The 18,784-nt window shown below is 45.8% G+C and overlaps 1 protein-coding gene across 2 annotated transcripts in view; it reads right to left on the minus strand.

Moving 5' to 3' along the window:
- Nucleotides 1-8,358, minus strand: part of Pld1 (phospholipase D1) — a 216,052-nt gene extending 207,694 nt beyond the window's left edge. Inside the window, exon 1 of one of the 2 annotated variants that reach the window (XM_041658928.1) lies at nucleotides 8,279-8,358. The gene's annotated coding sequence lies outside the window, so the exon portion shown is untranslated. Of the gene's footprint in view, nucleotides 1-7,931; nucleotides 7,947-8,278 lie in introns of those variants that run through there. The other variant, XM_041658929.1, reaches the window with a different exon arrangement.
- Between the last annotated feature and the right edge of the window lie 10,426 nt (nucleotides 8,359-18,784).

Raw genomic sequence — 18,784 nt, forward strand, 5'->3', positions numbered from 1 at the left:
GTGTGACCAGCTCTGCCACCAGAATTTTCTCACCGACTCCCACTATGAGTGTCTCTCACCTAGACACAGCTGATTCCTGCTGAGTGCCTACCCCCATGGGGCCAAACCATTGTCTATTCTAGCACTGACTCCACTTTGCTTGCTTTTATCAAGAATGTTTCTCCTGCCAGATTTGGCGGGTGAAGGCAACAGTGTACAAAACAGGAGAAACAGACACTTATGGTGCCATCTTGATGTCCCCAGCTCTAAGCGCTGCCCAGACACTATTTCCTGCACTTCTTTGAGAATGCTTTGAGAGAGCCATTGTATCCTCACTATACAGGTGGGGAATCTGAGGCATCTGTGAATGAGTTTGGGAAAGAGCTCTCAAGATTTAACCCATGCCCACTGGCTAATACAGGCCTGAAATCATTGCCCCCAGTAAGGACACTGAGAGCCCAGTGGTGCCTGACACACCACCCTGATACATGGTCTGCCCGGTCATTGGCCCATTGCTGGCTCTGAACAAGGAAACTGACAGATTAGGCCATGGATTAGAGGTGAGATAGTGGCTCCACATGCCTACATTAAGATATTACTGTCTTTGGGCTGGCAAGATGGTCAGTGGCTTGAATTCATAGCCCTAAGCTTCTGCAGCAAGCTTGCTTGGTCCACTGGCCATCTCGCTAGCCCAGTGAAGGAGAGAATCAATTCCCAAAGCTGACTGACTTCCACATGCACATGCAGGAACATATACACACACAACACCCCACACACCTTACGCACACAGAGAACACCACACACACCATACACACACAAACACACACATATACACACCAGCACACACACACAACACCACACACACCTCACACACACACAACACCACATACATACACACAAACACACACACACCTTACACACACAAAAGCACACACACCATACTCACACGAGGGGCTGGAGAGATGGCTCAGTGGTTAAGAGCATTACCATACTCACACAACACCACACACACATACACACGCCACCACCACAGTAATAAAATTATAAAACATTTACCATCATCAGTACCCTGACCCACAGTTTTTCCTGCTTAGGATAACAGGATCTGATTGGATTTCTAACACACCCCTCTCTCAAATTTTTTATAAGTATTTTTGATAACCCTGTAATTTTTTTTTTTTTTTGGTTTTTTCACCCTGTAATGTTAGGATCAAAATTATTCTGACTTTTCCCACAAATCCTGTATCCTTACCTACACACACACATACACACGGTGTATAAGACAAGTATAAAGGTTTGTGCTTACAGTCCCAGTCCTTGGGAGGCAGGAGGATTACAAACTCAAGGTCAGTCTCAGCTACTACGGAAAATTCAAGGTGAGCTTGTACTACAGTGTCTGTCTCAAAAACAAAACAATTACAACAACAAAACTAGAACAAAGCAGTCGATGGCACAGTGAAGGACAGATAAATAAAACACTAACCCTGCCAGTCTTTTTCCTGAATGCCTATAGAACCTTAGTGATCGGCCACCAGAACGTTCTTAGTAATCCCACCAGGATGATGGTGGCATGGAGCAGAAGGGATCTTTGGAAGCAGCTCCACTGTGGGTTGATTTTTTTTTTTAAAATAACTATGTGCTGGTTAGGTCTTTGCTGTTGTCAGTTAGAGTCTTCTAGAAAGAGGAAACCTCAAATGAGTCAATGTCTCCATCAGGTAGGCCTGTGGGCCACTTTCTTACTTAAGGGTGGATTGAGCGGGTCCAGTCCACTGTGGGCAATGCCACCCTGAGGCAGGTGGTCCTGAGCTGCATAAGAAAACAGACCGACCCCAGGTAAGACTTTTAGTAATAGCAGATATGGAGTCGGAACTGGCCGTCTCCTGTGAACAGGCAAGACTTCCAGTGGAGGGAGTGGGACACCAACCTAGCCACATAACCTTTGACCTACAGTCTGTCCTGACGATGAGATGTGCTGGGGTAAGGGTGGCCTAGAGATGGAGGGAGTGGTCAACCAAGGACTGCCCCAACCTCAGACCCATGCTAAGAGAGTGAGCCCACCCCTGGAGCTGCCTGGAGCACCAGGACCCACAGACAGGATGACCCAGAGGCCTAGGATAGAACCAAACACAACTGGAGGAAAAAGTCAGTGTAATGATGCTTAATGATATTCTGCTATAGTCATAGATTGGTGCCTCGCCCAACAGTCGGAGAGGCTTCCTCCAGCAACTGATGGAAACATGCAGAGACCCACAGCCAAATATTAGGTGGAAGTCAGGGAATCCTGCAGCAGCCAGAGGGGTCAAGGACACCACAAGAAAACTCATAGAATCAACTAACCTGGACTCACAGAGACCAAAGCAACAACCAGGGAACTGTATGGGACTGGCCTAGGCACTCTGCATATATATTACAATTAGCTTGGTCTACTTGTGAGACTCCTAACAGTGGGACCTGGGGCTGTCTCTGACTCTTTTACAGGCTTTTGGGACCCTACTTCTCATATTGGATCTCCTTGCCCAGCCTTAATACATGGAGAGGATTTAGTCTTACTGAAACTTGATATGCCATGTTTTGTTGACATCCAAGAGAGACCTGCCCTTTCCTGAACAGAAATGGAGGAGTAGCTTGTGGGTGGGGACAAAAGTATGGGGGAGGGGCTGAGAGGAGAGGAAGAAGGGGAAAATGCGGCAGGGATATAAGATAAATAAATAAATATACATATAGATGTATACACACACACATATATACTTTTTTTCTGGTTTTTCAAGACAGGATTTCTCTGTAACTTTAGAGCCTGTACTGGAACTCGTTCAGTAGACCAGGTTGGTTTAGAACTCACAGAGATCCTCCTGCTTCTGCCTGCCGAGTGCTAAACAAATTTAAAATAAAAAAAAAGAAAAGAAAGAAAGCAGGCAGATGGAGAAAGTCAACAAAAATTGCTCCATGGCCTCTACTTCAGTTCCTGCATCCAGGTTCTTGTCCTGAGTTCTTGCCCTGACTTCCTCAGTGACGCTATAAAGTCTAAGCGGAAACAAACCCTTTTCTCTCCAAGTTGCTTTTGGTCACGGGGTTCATCACAGAACTAGAAAGCAAACTAGGAGGATTAACAACAGTTTAAACATTAAAACCACTTGAAGAGAGCCAACGCGTTTGATTTTCCCCAAATCTTGCTCTTCTTAGGAGTCTCCACACTTTTACAGAGACCTGCCAAAGGTTCTGCTACTGCCTCTGTCTATTTGGAGTATCTATAGCTGTTTTTCTCCTTTCTGTGCTGATCCTCAGTCTCCTTTTTCTAAAGGGGTTATCGACACAAGCCTACTTTTAAAAGAATCACTGTTTGATGCATAAATTTTCTGTTCTTAATAAACAGTTTGCAAGGCCGGGTGTGACAGCACATTTTTTTAATCCCAGCACTCGGGAGGCAGAAGCAGGGAGATCTCTGTGAGTTCGAGGCCAGCCTGGTCTATAAAGTGAGTTCCAGGACAGCCAGCGTTACACAGAGAAACCCTGTCTCGAAAAACCAGTTTAAGTCTTTGTTGCAGAACTACCTCTAAGGAACTAAGGCAGGTTGCCCTTGGCTGATTTCCCTGTGTGTGTCAGAGGCTTTCAAGAGGTCTCTTTCCAGCAAGATCCCAAATGCTCAAAAATAGTGAAGCACAAAATAAGATGTTCTCCTCATCCAGAGGCGAGCCTCGGCTCATAAATTAAGATATTCCCTCCATTCAGGAGATAGCCCAGTGTCGCCAGTCATGCAGGAGCTGGGTAAGGAGACCGGAAATCGGGGGCAGCATCTCCATGGCCCGGAACTAGTGCAAAAGTCTGTTCTGGCCTCTGGGTACAACCTGGGCCCTTATTTACAAAGTGACTCCAGGGTGGTGGTAACAGTTATTAAAATACTGCAGTGTGTTAGGGATGTAGCTCAGTTGGCAGAATGCCTTTCTAGCATGCTTAGAGACCAGAATTCAGTTCTCAAATCTGCATAAAGCCATGACATGGCAAGGAAGACTTGGAATCCTAGCACTCAGAGATGAAAACATGAAGATCAGAAGTCATTCTGGACCACAAAGCTCCATATCAAGCCCAAGGCCAGGCTGGCTTACGTGAGACCTAGGCTCAAAAATGTGTGTGTGTGTGTGTGTGTGTGTGTGTGTGTGTGTGTGTAGACAGACAGACAGGATAATTACTCCTTAAAGACAAGAGTTAGAGGACCCTGGCCTAGCAGTAAACGCAGCCTTTCACCAGCAACATGACCACCATCCATTTTGTCTCCCTCTTCAAAAAATGCAGGAGTGAACTGATTGGGTCAGCTGCATGATGCTTGCAGTTTTAACATGCTGTTTATGCCCAAGAACAAGGACAAAATGAGAAGAAGAAAAAAAAAAAACCTGGAAAGGTGGCTTGTTAGGGAGGCAGAATCCAAGATTAACCTCTTAAAGAGACAGCAATACAAAAGCTCTCGGGTTGGAGTCCCAGCTCGTGTTAACTGTGACACCAGGTGCCTCTAACTGCCTTCTCTGTGTAAAGGAGATGCTTTCACAGGCTTTCAGTGGAGTCCAAAACCACGTGGACGTCATGTAAGTGTTGATTACACTTACAATTTATCTTATTTTGTCATCTTAATGCTTATCTAATAAATCTAAAACTCGACAAAGTTTCACATAACACATGCTGTTGTCATGGAGCCCACCAGTGGAGCATCTGGGGTCCAGATTTGAACGTGCACTGTGATTTCAGGGCAGACGTGACATTATAGCGCATCCCCACTGAACCATGTCATGCAATGCATCTGATTCCCTATTCTAATCAGAAATGTCCCAGGCTTACCGGAACCTGAGGTTCTGCTTCTCATCTGAACCCGAAACATCTCTTAACCAACACCTTAGCAAATACATTTTCTTTGTGCTGTTGAGACTCACAGGACTGTAAACATAAATCCTGGCCTCCCATAGGACAGCTCTTCTGCACACAATGACTCAGTGGAGCCTCACAGGTTTAAAGACCGTATCTCATGTGCTGGCTTCTCTGACACTATCTTTAGCATATTGCTGGGGAGGACAGGAAACTGCCAAACCCAGCAACTTGCTTAATCAGAAAGGTCTTTGGGTACTAAAACTGTGCCATGGCTTGGGCTCATGCATGGTGTGAATTGGTCCCACTGTACTGCTAAAGGGGACGAAGTGACTGAGATTCTGTTGTTGTTTTTATGTCTCCAGAGGAGGAAGTACTAAGAATAACTCCCTTCCCTTTTCTTTCCCCTAGACAGGCTCACAAAGTGCTCCCACCACAAACTCAAATTAGCTTACCAACTGACCTTCAAGCAGGCTTCCTCACTCCATCTATCTGGTTACGCCTTTCTCACTCCTCTTTAAATGTGATGTCTTGCTGACAAAGTAGCTTTATTGATGGAATGTTCATTTAGCACATACAACACAAAACAGATATGGTGGTCATGCCTGTGAGCCCAGCACTCGGGGGTTGGGGGTGAACAGGTATGGTGGTCATGCCTGTCATCCCAGAACTCAGGAGGTGCACAGGTATGGTGATGCATGCCTATCATCCCAGCACTTAGGGGGTGCGCAGATATGGTGGTGCATGCCTGTGAGCCTGGCAATCAGAGGGTGCACAGGTATGGTGGTCATGCCTGTCATCCCAGCACTGAGGGGGTGCACAGGTATGGTGATGCATGCCTATCATCCCAGCACTTAGGGGGTGCACAGGTATGGTGGTGCATGCCTGTGAGCCTGGCAATCAGAGGGTGCACAGGTATAGTGGTACATGCCTGTGAGCCTGGCAATCAGGGGGTGCACAGGTATGGTGGTCACGCCTGTCATCCCAGCACTGAGGGGGTGCACAGGTATGGTTATGCATGCCTATCATCCCAGCACTTAGGGGGTGCACAGGTATGGTGGTGCATGCCTGTGAGCCTGGCAATCAGAGGGTGCACAGGTATGGTGGTGCATGCCTGTGAACCTGGCAATCAGGGGGTGCACAGGTATGGTGGTCATGCCTGTCATCCCAGCACTGAGGGGGTGCACAGGTATGGTGATGCATGCCTATCATCCCAGCACTTAGAGGGTGCACAGGTATGGTGGTACATGCCTGTGAGTCCAGCATTGGGGGGTGCACAGGTATGGCCATCTTCACCCACATAGTAAGTCCCAGGGTTGTACAAGAAACCTTATCTTGCCGGGCAACACTCAGGAGGCAGAGGCAGGCGGATCTCTAGGAGTTCGAGGCCAGCCTGGTCTACAAGAGCTAGTTCCAGGACAGGCACCAAAGCTACAGAGAAACCCTGTCTCAAAAAAAAAAAAAAAGAAAGAAAGAAAGAAAAGAAAAGAAACCCTATCTCAAAACAGCATTTTTCAAGTGCATTTCTTTAAAGCTATGAAAAAGGAATCCGACCTCACTCAGTGAGAAAATTGAAATTTGCAATGTAGTCATCATTATTAAAGTGTTATTAATCCCTGCAAGGAAGCTGGGAGGTTTTGGGGAACGGAGACGGATGACAACCCAGGGACTGAACTGCGTTGAGTGCAACCAAACATCTATCTTAACATTGCTGAGATGGCAAAGTCATGTGCGTATTTTGACAAAATAAACGTAAAACATAAAACTTTTTCAGAACCTGTGGAAATGGGACTGGAGTTAGCTCAGCAGTTAAGGCACACACTGCCCTTGCAAAAAGGACCCAGCTCATTTCTTTGCACCCAGCTTAGGCAACACCCTCTTCTGGCCTTCTTAGGCATTAGCACTCAATTGCACATATCCGCACCGGGAATAACGCATTCACATAATTAAATATTTATAATTAAATAAATTAAATTAAAATAAATCTTTACAATACATTGAAGTTAAAGATAGATGAATATTGTCACTGTGATGTTTTTATTCTACAGGGTTACATAAGACCATTTATAATTTTAGATTAAGAAATACATACTAAGTAAACTTCTAATGAGTGGGATTCCACATTAACTATATACTACTCGTGTATTTATCGGTAAATCAATACCCCTATGTAAGCCTGTAGGGAACTTAACACCAGTGTGTGCAGACACTGTGATGCCAGAAACAAGCCAGCAAGGAGGCCATCCCCTCAAAACCTTCACTGCCCCCTTTTTATTTGGAAAAGCTAATTGTACTGGCCCGTAAAAACTCAGATACTAGCTTACATAACAATTTTAAAAGTCCCCACACATCCTTTAAAGACAGCTTACAAACTCACTTGTGTGTCCCAAAGCACTGACTATGGAAAGAAATTCTTGCATAAAGAGTCGCATAGAATAGTTGAAACTGAATCCCTGCTCTCTTCCGGCTCGCCTAGCAGCGCCACTAACATACCTCGCTTGAAGCGTCTCTGAAGTTCCCGGGCAGTTTAGTCTCCTGGGACCCTTAGAAGGTCATCAGGAGTTGGCCAAGCTGAAACTGGGGGAGATGGACAAACAGGCGTGGCAGGTAGCCCCAGGGTAATGGGGAAGGGCCTGGCAAAAAAAATCCTAAAATATTCTGACCAGTGACCCCTGCACTTGAGAGGTGGAGGCAGGAGAACCAGGAGTCAAGGTCTCATCCTTTGCTATGTAGCCTTTGAGAGCAGCCTGGGCTACAGAAAACTGTTTCAAACAAATAGTCCCACAGCTTGGAGGACCTCACTCCCTAACCAGAGAACTGTCTCAAATTATCTTGGGTCAAAGCTAAAATAACAACCCCCTAACACAAGCCCTGCCCTTAGTTGTCACGCTTGTCCCTCCACTTCAACACGGCACATCTTTGGCCGCGAGGCAGCAGCTGTGTGGCTAAGCGCCCGGGACTGTGCTTCAGCCGGACTCTAAGCCGCTGGAATGCAGCACTTCCTGGTTGGCCCGGGATGTTGGTGCCATCGCCATCCGCGTCAGCCCACAGAGCTAAGGAGCTCAGGGAACGCGAGACGGTCTAGTTAGAGGGAGCGTACAGACCTACTGCACCAGGCCCGGGAAAGTGGGGTGGGGTGCATTCTGCAGAGCTCGCCAGGGATCTCCAGGGACTTGAGGATAAAGTGGGTCTAGGGCACCAGCAGCTGACCCGGCTCTGCGCTCCTCGCCTGCGGCCACAGTGTGCACCACTCTTGCCAGCGCTTGCCAGCGCAGATTTTGCAGGAATTAAGACTACGGGCGGGAAGGGGTGGGGTCCCGGGGGACCTCCAGGAACGCGGCTGCTGAGGTCCGGCTGCTGAGGTCCGTTCCAAGAGGGCCAGGACGAAGCGCCAAGGCGGGACGCCCTGCGGGCTCGGAAGTCCCGCACGCCTGGCCCCCGTGGCTCCTACCTGCGGGCCTGGGGCGCTGGCACACACGCTGCGGCGGCGGCTTCGGGGCTCCCCGCGCAGCTGGAGCAGCTAGGGCGGCTGGAGGAGGGGAAGGCGCGGGGACTCGCCGCCCGGAACTCGCCAACCCGTCTGCTGGGTGGGGCGGGGCGGCGCCGGCCAGCCGCGCTGACAGAGCCTCTGCCGCCGGCCTTCCTACACGCCTCGGTTCTTAGACTTTCTTCGCCCCAAGTTTCCTAACTCAGCCGCAGTTATCCGCGGGGCTCACGCTAGCGTTCTTCTTACCAAGTTCACTTCCCTAATCTGAGTCCAGTCCTTGTCTATGACATCTAGTCGCCAAGACTGGCCGCGTGTTACAAGCAAGCAGCTAGCCAACTGGTGAAATATCCCTGGCCTGAAGCTACATACTTAACTAGAGGCTTTGTGGAGGTCAGCTGTGACCTCCTTGCAAACCAACGGTAGGTGTTACTGCCTGTTTACAAGAAAACAAACTGAGTCTGCAAAGAATGGAGTAAGCAGCCTGGTCCACCTAGCTAAGACTGCTCTCTTTCTCCCTGCCCATCCCTGCTGCAGGGTGCATGTGTGTGCGCATATGCGTGTGTGCATTTGGTCGGGTGTTTTGTTTTGTTTTGGTGTTGTCGCTGTTGCTTGTAGATGGGTCTCTGCTGTATACCTGGTTGGCTATGAGGACCAGATGGAGCTCAAACTAGATGATTCCCATCTCAATCACACACTGCCTTCACACCTCACACCCACACTTCTCCGTCCCATTTGCCATCAGCGGGGTGTAATCCAGAAATCTGTGGGGATTCAGAATTAGTGGGAAAACTAAAACTGAAATGGGAAGAAGACTGAGAAATTCCCATTACACCTATGAAACCGTCCAAAGGGCAATTTTGCTATTTAGCCCACTTAAGATAGTCGTCATCAAGAGAACACCAGTGGCCATGTGGTTTGAATAGAAGCCCTTCTGGAATATAATTTTGAGTACAGGTCAGTTCCAAGTTGGTTGCACAACACTGCACCCAGACAGTGCCCAAAGATGCGATGGTCCCCTGTACATCAAACTGCTAATGCCGTTGGCCTTTTGAAACTGTTTGTTGACGATTACACAGTGAGCCAGACCCAGTTACATAATATCCTTCTATGCTCACGACACTGCGTGGAATGAAAAATATAATATTTCAGTGCAGCCAGAGGAGGTGAAATTACAGTGTGGGGTCAGCTTTCCTGTAAGCGGCAGCCGCCAGCCCTCTGCATTCCTCTCCTCTGAGCACATCGTTCCGAGTGATCGAGGACTCATGCAGCCATCACGCTTTCCTTGTTGACATAAATATTGATGGCTTTTGAATCCTGTGATTCTGACAGATTTTTGCAATCATATGCACAGTCTTCTGAGAAGCAGGGTATTGCCTAAGAGGGGTTTGGCAAGACTCTGACAAGCCTGTGGCTGAAAGGCTCCCTGAGCCTCCTTCCTGCCTCCCACGGTTCATTAGTCCCAGGCATCTGAGAAGCACGGGCCTATGAGCCACTGCACTCTTACAAGCTTGTCTTTAATTGATGGGAGATGTTTGAGCACCAAGCTGGAAAATTACATCCTAATTTCTGAAAAGTCGTCATTGAGACATTTGGCATTAATACGTAACAATAGGTCTTTCCGTTAGCCGAGACTGTAAAATAAAACAATAACAAGAATTCTGCCCCTCTGGGGTGTCACCCAGCAGGGAAGTGAGGATGTAGCTAACATAAATTTTAGACAATACTAGAATTTCAAAGGTTGTTGCTACTGTCCTCAGAGATTTTGTGATGGTTATTTCTTTTCATGGGTGTCAAGCAAAAAATAATTGACTAAGAAAAGTCTAGACTACCAGCACTGGAGAAGACTTTGAGACCTGCCTGAGTTGGGGGAGGGGAGACTAAGAAATTCTGTCTCATTTATTGTGATGCTTAATCTTCATTGTCAACCCGATTAGATGTAGAATCGCCATCCAATAACACCTCTTGGGGTACAGGGGCAGGGGCAGTGAAGACATTTCCAGGAAGGTTTTACGCAGAGGGAAGTCCTGCTATAAATGTGGTTGCATCATTCCTTGGGGTCCTGACTGGACAGATCTGGGATGGGAGCTGGACATCAACCATCATCTGGCCCTGCTTCCTGACTTCAGGACAATGTGACCAGCTGTCCATGCCACCACGCCTTCCCTGTCATAGTGGATTGTACACCTCAAACTGTGAGCCAGATGAACACTTCTTCTTTTTAGCAGCTTCTTGGCAGGTGACATCAAAGAGAAAAGCAACTAATACACATGTTTACATCAGAGTTGGGGCTTTTAATCACACCTGTTTTCTTTCCTAAATCTTTTAAAACTTTCATCTTTTCTTCTGAATATAAAAATAATATATGTTCACTTCATAATATTTGCATTTGTATTCTGCAAACATACAAAGTTTTTGGAGACTCTAGGAATAATTTTAATGAAAAAAATTACTTATTTAATGTACTAAAAACTAATGAGTTGAGCATGTCATTTCAATTCATGGCATATAGCAAAATCTAAAGCTGTTTTGTTTGGTAATATAAATTTGACTAGATGGTTTACATCCAGTGTATTCATGGATGGCATTGTCTGCACAAAACAGATCCAGATGAAGAATGGGAGCTTTGGGGTCTATCTCAGGCAATGATCTCTGTCTTAGTTAGAGGTTCATTGCTGTGAAAAGAAACCATGACCATAGCAACTCTTATAAAGGAAAACATTTAATTGGGACTTGCTTACAGTTCAAAGGTTTAGTCCGTTATCCTCACTGTGGGAAGCATGGCAGTGTGCAGACAGACATGGTGCTGGGGAAGGAGCCAAGAGTTATACATCTGAACTGGCAGACAGTAGGAAGAGAGAAAGTCACTGGGCCTGGGCCTGGGCCTGACTTCAGCTTCTGCTGTGGGACAATGGTCTTGTAACCTGTCACTTATATTGTATTGTTTTAATAAAACACTGATTGGCCAGTAGCCAGGCAAGAAGTAGAGATGTGGCAACCAAGCAGGAAGTAGAGTAGAACAGAATTCTAGGAAGAGAAAAGCCTCAATCTGCAGTTGTCACCCAAATATAGAGGAAGCAAGATGAGAATGCCCCATTGATAAAAGATACCAAGCCATGTGGCTAATACAGACAAAAATTATGGGCTAATATAAGATGTAAGAAAGAGTTCATAAGAAGCCTGAGCTAACAGACCAACCAGTTTATAATTAATGTAGGCCTCTGTGTGTTGTTTTGGGACTGAATGACTGCAGGACTGGGCGGGACAAAAATCTCTGTCAACAAGCTTCTGAAACCTCAAAGCCCACCCCCAGTGACATAGTTCCTGTAATAAGGTCACACCTACTCCAACAAGACCACAAGTCCCAATCCATTCTGTGAGCCTACACGGGACAGTTTCGTTCACACCACCACAATTCTACTCCCTGGCCCCTGCAGCCTTGTAGCCATATCAGAATGCAAAATGCATTTAGTCCAACTTCAAAGTTCCCATAATCTGCCACTATGGGAAAGTCCACAATTCAAAGTCTCTGATATTCATGACAATCTCTTAATTATAATTCCTTGTAAAATCAAAATGAAAAAAAAAAAAGATCACATACTTCCAACAAACAATGGCATAAAATAACTATTATCATTCCAAAAGGGAGGAAAGGAGCACAGTGAGGAAACACTGGACTAAAACAAGACCAAGACTCCAAACTCTGCGTCTCCATGTGTGATGTCAGAGCTCTCTTCAGATCGTCAACTCTTTTTAGCTTTTTTGACTGCAACACATTCCTTTCTCTTGTGCTGGTTCCACTCACTGTTAGCAGCTGTACTCAGCAGGTCCCATGACTCTGGCATCTCCAACATGGAGTCTCCAAGATAGTCAGGGCTTCACCTTCACAACTTCATACAAAGGCTTCCCTGGGCCTCCACGAAGAGACACGCTGGTATGTGCCTGGCCTTAGACACTTTCCTTAATCACAAAGGGCTGTTCCATAAACCCTTTCTTCTATCCTTGACTCTAAAGCCATAACAATGTGGCCAAAGCTGCCGAGTTTTGCTGTAACTGGAACACAGCCCCCTTGCTCAATCAAATCTTTACCAGTTTTCTTTTCCATGCTTTCCTTCTCTGCCTAAGCTTGGCTGTTCTGGAACTGGATCTGTAGACCAGGCTAGCCTCAGACTCAGAGATCTGAGACAGCCTCTACCCTTGGAGTGCTGCCATTAAAGACACACACTACCACACCCAGCTCTAAGTTTTACTTTAACTCCTTTTCACAAATTGGAAATATAGCTGGGTAGCATCTTGCCCTGAGGTCACCACTCCCATTGTTCCATGTCTTAATCTATCAATCTCCTTGAATGCAGGAATTAGCTCCATTCCACTTCCTGGTGCTCTTTTTCGCCTCAAATTGTACATTTTCCTGCTCTTTTTCATTATAAATCTGTGTAAGAATGACCACTAATAACCACACAGCAGAGTCTATACTAGGCTGTGTTGAGATTTCCTCTGCCAATGAAATTAATCCAAATCTCTTCACTTTAGCCTCAGACAGACTCTTTGGACATGGGCAAAAAGCAGCCACTTTCTTCACCAAAAAATAATATGAGAACAATCACTTGGCCATATATTACAATTCTTCCCCTCTGAAACATCCTGAGCCAGCCCTCCACAGTTTATCTGATCACATTCAGCCCCACTGTCTTCCATGCTCCTACTAGTTTGGTCCATTAAACAGCATTTAGTGTTTAACTGCTTTTCTAATCCACAATCCCAAAATCTATATTCCTTCAAACAAAAGCATGGTCAGGCCCATCACAACAATACCCCAGTCCCTGGCAATGTGCTTTCTGCTTCCTGATAATAGCTTTCTCTGTTGATGCAGTAAGCCAAATAAAGCTGAACTGAAAAAGTATAACAACAGATTTATTTGAGCAAAGCAACTCCCAGGTGGGTTCTCCAGTCCCAGAGATCAAAGCCAGAGAAGCTACATGTCTGAACAAAAGGAAGGAGACTTTATGAGTTGTAGGCGAGAAGTGATGACATATCCACCATGAGCTGGGTTTGTGTTCAAGTATGGTCAAAAGTTGAACGGTTTAGGTGGAATTTGGGGGGTGGGGCTGGTAACTTCAGAGGAGTAGCTGCAGTAGCTGCCAAGAATGCTGAACTGGGCTTTTTGGCACTTTTCCTTTGTTCAGAGACTCTCTGGGTAGGTGAGGTTTGGAGAGAGAGACCAGGAATGGGGCTTTCAGGATCATGCCAGAGGTGAGCCAGGGTCTCCAACCAAACACCTAGTACCAACTTCTGTCTTAGGGCTTCTGTTGCTATGAAGAGACACCATGACCATGGAAACTCTTAAAAAGGAAACCATTTTATTTTGGTGTCTTGCTTACAGTTCAGAAATTTAGTCCATTATCGTCATGATGGGAAGCAAGACACCATGCAGGCAGACATGGAGCTAGAGAAGAGATGTGAGCTCTCTGTCTTGACCCACAGGCAACAGGAAGTGATCTGAGTCGCTGGGAGTGGTTTAAGCAAATCTGAGATCTCAAAACCCACTCCCACTGTTGTAAATCAGTGGGAGAGGGACCTTGGCAGCCACCCTCTGAAGGAGAGAAAGAGAGAGAGAGAGAGGGAGAGAGAGGGAGAGAGAGAGAGAGAGAGAGAGAGAGAGAGCATGCAGGCAGCATTCATCTGCAGGGGTTTTATTGAGAGTGTGGGAATGTAAAAAAGGGGTAGGGGAGGGGAGCCTCTGGGGACAGGAGCAGCAGAAGAGAAGAGAAAGAGAGAGAGAGGCAGAGGCAGCCTGCCTCTTCAGAGAAGCTGTGGTGAACGAGGAAAAATGGGCAGAGCTTGTTTCTTAAAGGGACCTTTTGTGCCTGCGAACAGAGCCTTGTAGGTAGATTACATAGTGACCTATGGCCAGTTGTAGGGTGTTGGGCTAAGTATTTCCCTGAGTACTGGCAAATACATCCTGCTAGGTGACAGGGAGCGGGCCAGCGTAATGCCTGAATGCTAACTAACACCCACAGTGATATACTTTCTCCAACAAGGCCATACCTACTCCAACAAAACCATACCTCCTAATAGTGCCAATCCCTTTCTTCCAAACCACCACAGGGACTTTCATGGGAGAAAATGGGGGAGACAGTAATTCTTCAGAAAAAACCTATTTAATCAAAATAATATATAATCCCCACATATACACTCATTATTAATACTTAGCAACATATCTTTTAAGTTTATTTCTATGCATAAGTGTTGCAACCTTAGCACACTGCTATACAGACAATTTGAATCATTTTATCTCACTATTTACAAATTAAGTTTTCTAATTGTCATTAAACTTTGCTTACATACAGCATTATGGTTGAAGAGTCTAACTACCTCCTGTGGTTTCTATAAGACTTTCAGGATTGTGTGCAGCTTATAAACGACGCTGGGACAAACACGGGATTTATCCCCGGGGCAAGATCTCTTAACTCTTCAAGTAGATTATTAAATGAAAATCAACATAGATGAACATTTCAAAGACTCTGTGATACTGCAAAAATAATCTCCAAAGCCAGGCCTGATGGTGCATGGCTGTGATCCTTACACTTGGGAGGTGGAGGTGGGAGCATCAGGAGTTCAAGGTCGCCCTCAGCTATCCATTGAGTTCCAAGCTAGCCTGGGCTTTGTGAGATCCCGTCTCAAAATAACTGTAAATCAAGCAAGTGAGATGACTCAGCCGCTGAAGGTATCCATGACCAAACCTGCTGAATTGAGTGCAACCCTGACCTCCACATGTGATAGTGTCTCCACACCTGCATGGTACATTCTCTCTGTCTGTCTCTCTCTCTCTCTCCAAATAAATAAAAAATGTCAGAAAATCTTAAAACACAACCAATCAACACATACACAAGTTGGTCATCCTGCTGAATGTCTGTGATTTCCACGGAGAAGCAGAGGAAGGCAGGAGGATGTGAGAACAGTGAAGTCTGTACAGTGAGCTCCAGGCTGGCCAGAGGTCATAGTAGGGTGTTGTCTCAAAGGAAAGAAAGGGAGAGAGGAAGGGAGGGAGGGAGGGAAGAAGGAAGAACCAGGCAAGAACAGACACATCAGGGGCTGGAGAGATGGCTCAGTGGTTAAGAGCATTGCCTGCTCTTCCAAAGGTCCTGAGTTCAATTCCCAGCAACCACATGGTGGCTCACAACCATCTGTAAAGTCGTCTGGCGCCCTCATCTGGCCTTCAGGCATACAGACAGAATATTGTATACATAATAAATAAATATTTTTTAAAAAAAAGAACAGACACATCATTCTGAATAAATGATATAAATGGTCAATAAATATGGAAAACAATGATTAGTGCTACTGTTTATCAGATAGACATTTATGAAACCAAAACCAAGATGAGATGAAGATACATCAGATATCCCAGCTATAAGTTGAAGGGAGCTTTCTGTTTGTTTTGTTTTAATGAGACAGGATCTCAAGTAACTTCAGCTGGCCTTGACCTCGCTATGGCAGCCAAGACCAGGACGGCGCTGGGCTTCCCAATTTTATTTTGACTCCTTGGAACCTCTCTAGTGCTGTAGGAATTCTGTCAGTCAGTAGCCTTTAAGTTACCTGCCCACTTGGGCATGGCCTCTTATATTATAAATGCCCATATAAAGCTCGCACCTGCTCTCTCTTCTGGCTGCTGTTCCCCATTCGAGCAGAGGGCTGTGATGTGTGAGTCTACTCCTAAAAAATAACCCTTTGTTGTGCTCACTTCTGAGCGAGTGTGGAATTTCTTTTCAGTGTCCTTCTTCACTCTGGTATTGTCATTCACCTGCCTTACCCTGATTCTGAGCACCTGGTACCTTTCTCCTTCAGACATGGAGAGTCCCCAATACTCTCTCTGGCATAATCTTCATGAACCTAAACAGTTCCGCTAATGGGGGCAAGCATTCTATGGGGGTCCCTCTCACTCAAATTACCACACCCACTTTCACCTTTCATTCACTCACAAGCATTTAATTATTAATGGCGCTCAAGAGGCGAGCGGCGTGGTTCAGTGACAACATCCGTGCCCAGTGCACATGGAGCCCAGCACTGCATAAATCAGAAGTGGAACACCTGGAGCCCAGCACCCAGGAGATGGGGGAATCTCACATTCAGGGTTATCTGTGGCTACACAGCAAGTTTCCTGGGGTTACGTGTATCCAGAAACAATGTTAATTAATTAGGCAATATATGCATGTTTATCTGTGAACACAGGGTGCAGAGCAAGATGTCTGATCCTCAGCCATCTGCTAATGTGAGTCACTTCAACCACAAGGGCATGCAGAATGAAAAAGAATCACATGCTTAGAACTAAGCTTTAAAAAGAAAGAAGCAACTATGAAAAAGATTCAGAGATACTGAGAAATGGTGCAGATATTGCCAGGGTGTGGGGAGGGTCCTGGCTCAGTAACCCCATTTTAGCCTCCTGCCAATCCTTTGTACAGTGCCTAAATTCTTGGAGTAGCAGGCAGCTTGTGGGATGTCAATCATGTGACACCAGGCTTCCAAAGGTCATAGGTGTGTCAGAGAGGGATGTCTTTTAGTCACCCACAGTCAACCCTAAGGATGTATTACAGCCATCCAACTCCCCCATCTAATGACAGTTCAAAGTGTCCAGCTGGTCATGGTGACATGGGCCTGGATCCCAGAACTTGGGAGGTCCAGGCAGGAGAATAGGGAGTTTAAGACCATCCCAGCTCAACAGGGAATTGTGTTCAGCCTGGATCCCTTGAGATCCATTCTCAAAAACAGATAAATAATACCACTAGTTTCCAAATTCCTGCTCTTGGCATACTTTTTGAGTTGTGTTTTTATGGATTTGCACACTTATACAAACTAAAATAATTATTAAGTAAGCAAATATGCATGAAGACATCTAAAAGTGACTAAGCTTTTTAGACCAAAACCATTGTACGCCAATACCTTCAACTGTCCTCAAATTACTGTAAAACAACTGTGATTAGTTCCCAGAAAAAATGCCATAAAGTGATCAGAGAAAGAAAACATATGCCATACATAATGGTTATCGCCTGTGACCTTAGCACTTGGAAGGCTGAGGCAGGAGGATTACTACAGGTTTGAGGTCAGCCTGGACTACACACTGATTTCCAGGAAAACCTGGACTACAGTGTGCGGATTTGACAAATAAAATCAATAATAGAAGCTGGAGAGATGGTGCGGAGCTAAGAGCATCTACTGCTCTTGCAGGATACCTGAAGTGCATTCCCAGGACCCAAGCTGAAAAAGAAGCAAGGCCTTCGAGTGTCTCTGGAAAGAGCATCCGTGCAGACGGAGTGAGAGGCACAATAGCTGTGGAGCAAGAATGTGTGTGGCATGTTCACAGGCAGAGGAGGAGACACCAAGGCTGGGGATGAGGGGGAAGGCTGGGCACACTCCTGGAGGAAAGGATGTCAAGGGTGGATTGGCACAGAAAGCTCTGGCTAGAGCAGCAATGTGATCTGCCTTTGTTTCAGTAGACCATACAGCTAGGCATGGTGGCTCACGCCTGGCGTGCTAGCACATAGAAAGCCGTGCAGGAAGAGTGCCACAATTTTAAAGCCAGCCTGGGTTGTATTATGAGTTCCAGGACAGCTTGGGGTACAAAATGAGATTGTCTCAATAAATAAATAAGTGATTATTTTATTTATGTGTTTGTTTATTTTATTGTTTCTTGAGATAGGGTTTCTCTGTTTAACAGCTCTGACTGTCCTGGAACTTAATCTGTAGACCAGGATAACCTTGAACTCACAGAGATCTCCCTGCCTCTGACTCCTAAATGCTGAGATTAAAGGTGTGTGCCACCACTGCCTGGCTAATAAATAGATTTTTTTTAAAAAAAGTGAATGTGCTTTAGTTTTTTATTGCTGTGAAAATACACCATGATCATGGCGATTCTTATAAAGGAAAATATTTAACTGAGGAAGCTCACTTACAGTTTCAGAGATTCAGCCCATTATCGTCATGACAGGGAGCATGATGGTATGGAGGCCAACATGGTGCTGGAGCTGAGAGTCCTCTGTCTTGCAAGCAACAAGATGTCATCTGAGACACTGGGCAGTATGCTGGGCATAAAAAAGCTCAAGAGCAGTGACACACATCTTCCAACAAGGCCATGCCCACTTCAACAAAGTCACCCCTCCTAATAGTGCCTCTCCCTATGAGACTAGGGGGCCAACCACATTCAGACTACCACAGACCTGTTTAAAGAAAACCTGTGTGGGGGGCTGGAGAGATGGCTCAGAGGTTAAGAGCATTGCCTGCTCTTCCAAAGGTCCTGAGTTCAATTCCCAGCAACCACATGGTGGCTCACAACCATCTGTAATGGGGTCTTCTGGCCTGCAGGCATACACACTGACAGAATATTGTATACATAATAAATAAATAAATATTTAAAAAAAAAAAAAAAAAAAAAAAAAAAAAAAAGAAAACCTGTGTGCGTGCAAAGTGAAAGCTGGG

The sequence above is a fragment of the Microtus oregoni genome, unplaced genomic scaffold, assembly GCF_018167655.1.
Source record: "Microtus oregoni isolate MIOR12 unplaced genomic scaffold, Mior012 000010F_ref0000083, whole genome shotgun sequence".
Taxonomy (NCBI): Eukaryota; Metazoa; Chordata; class Mammalia; order Rodentia; family Cricetidae; genus Microtus; species Microtus oregoni.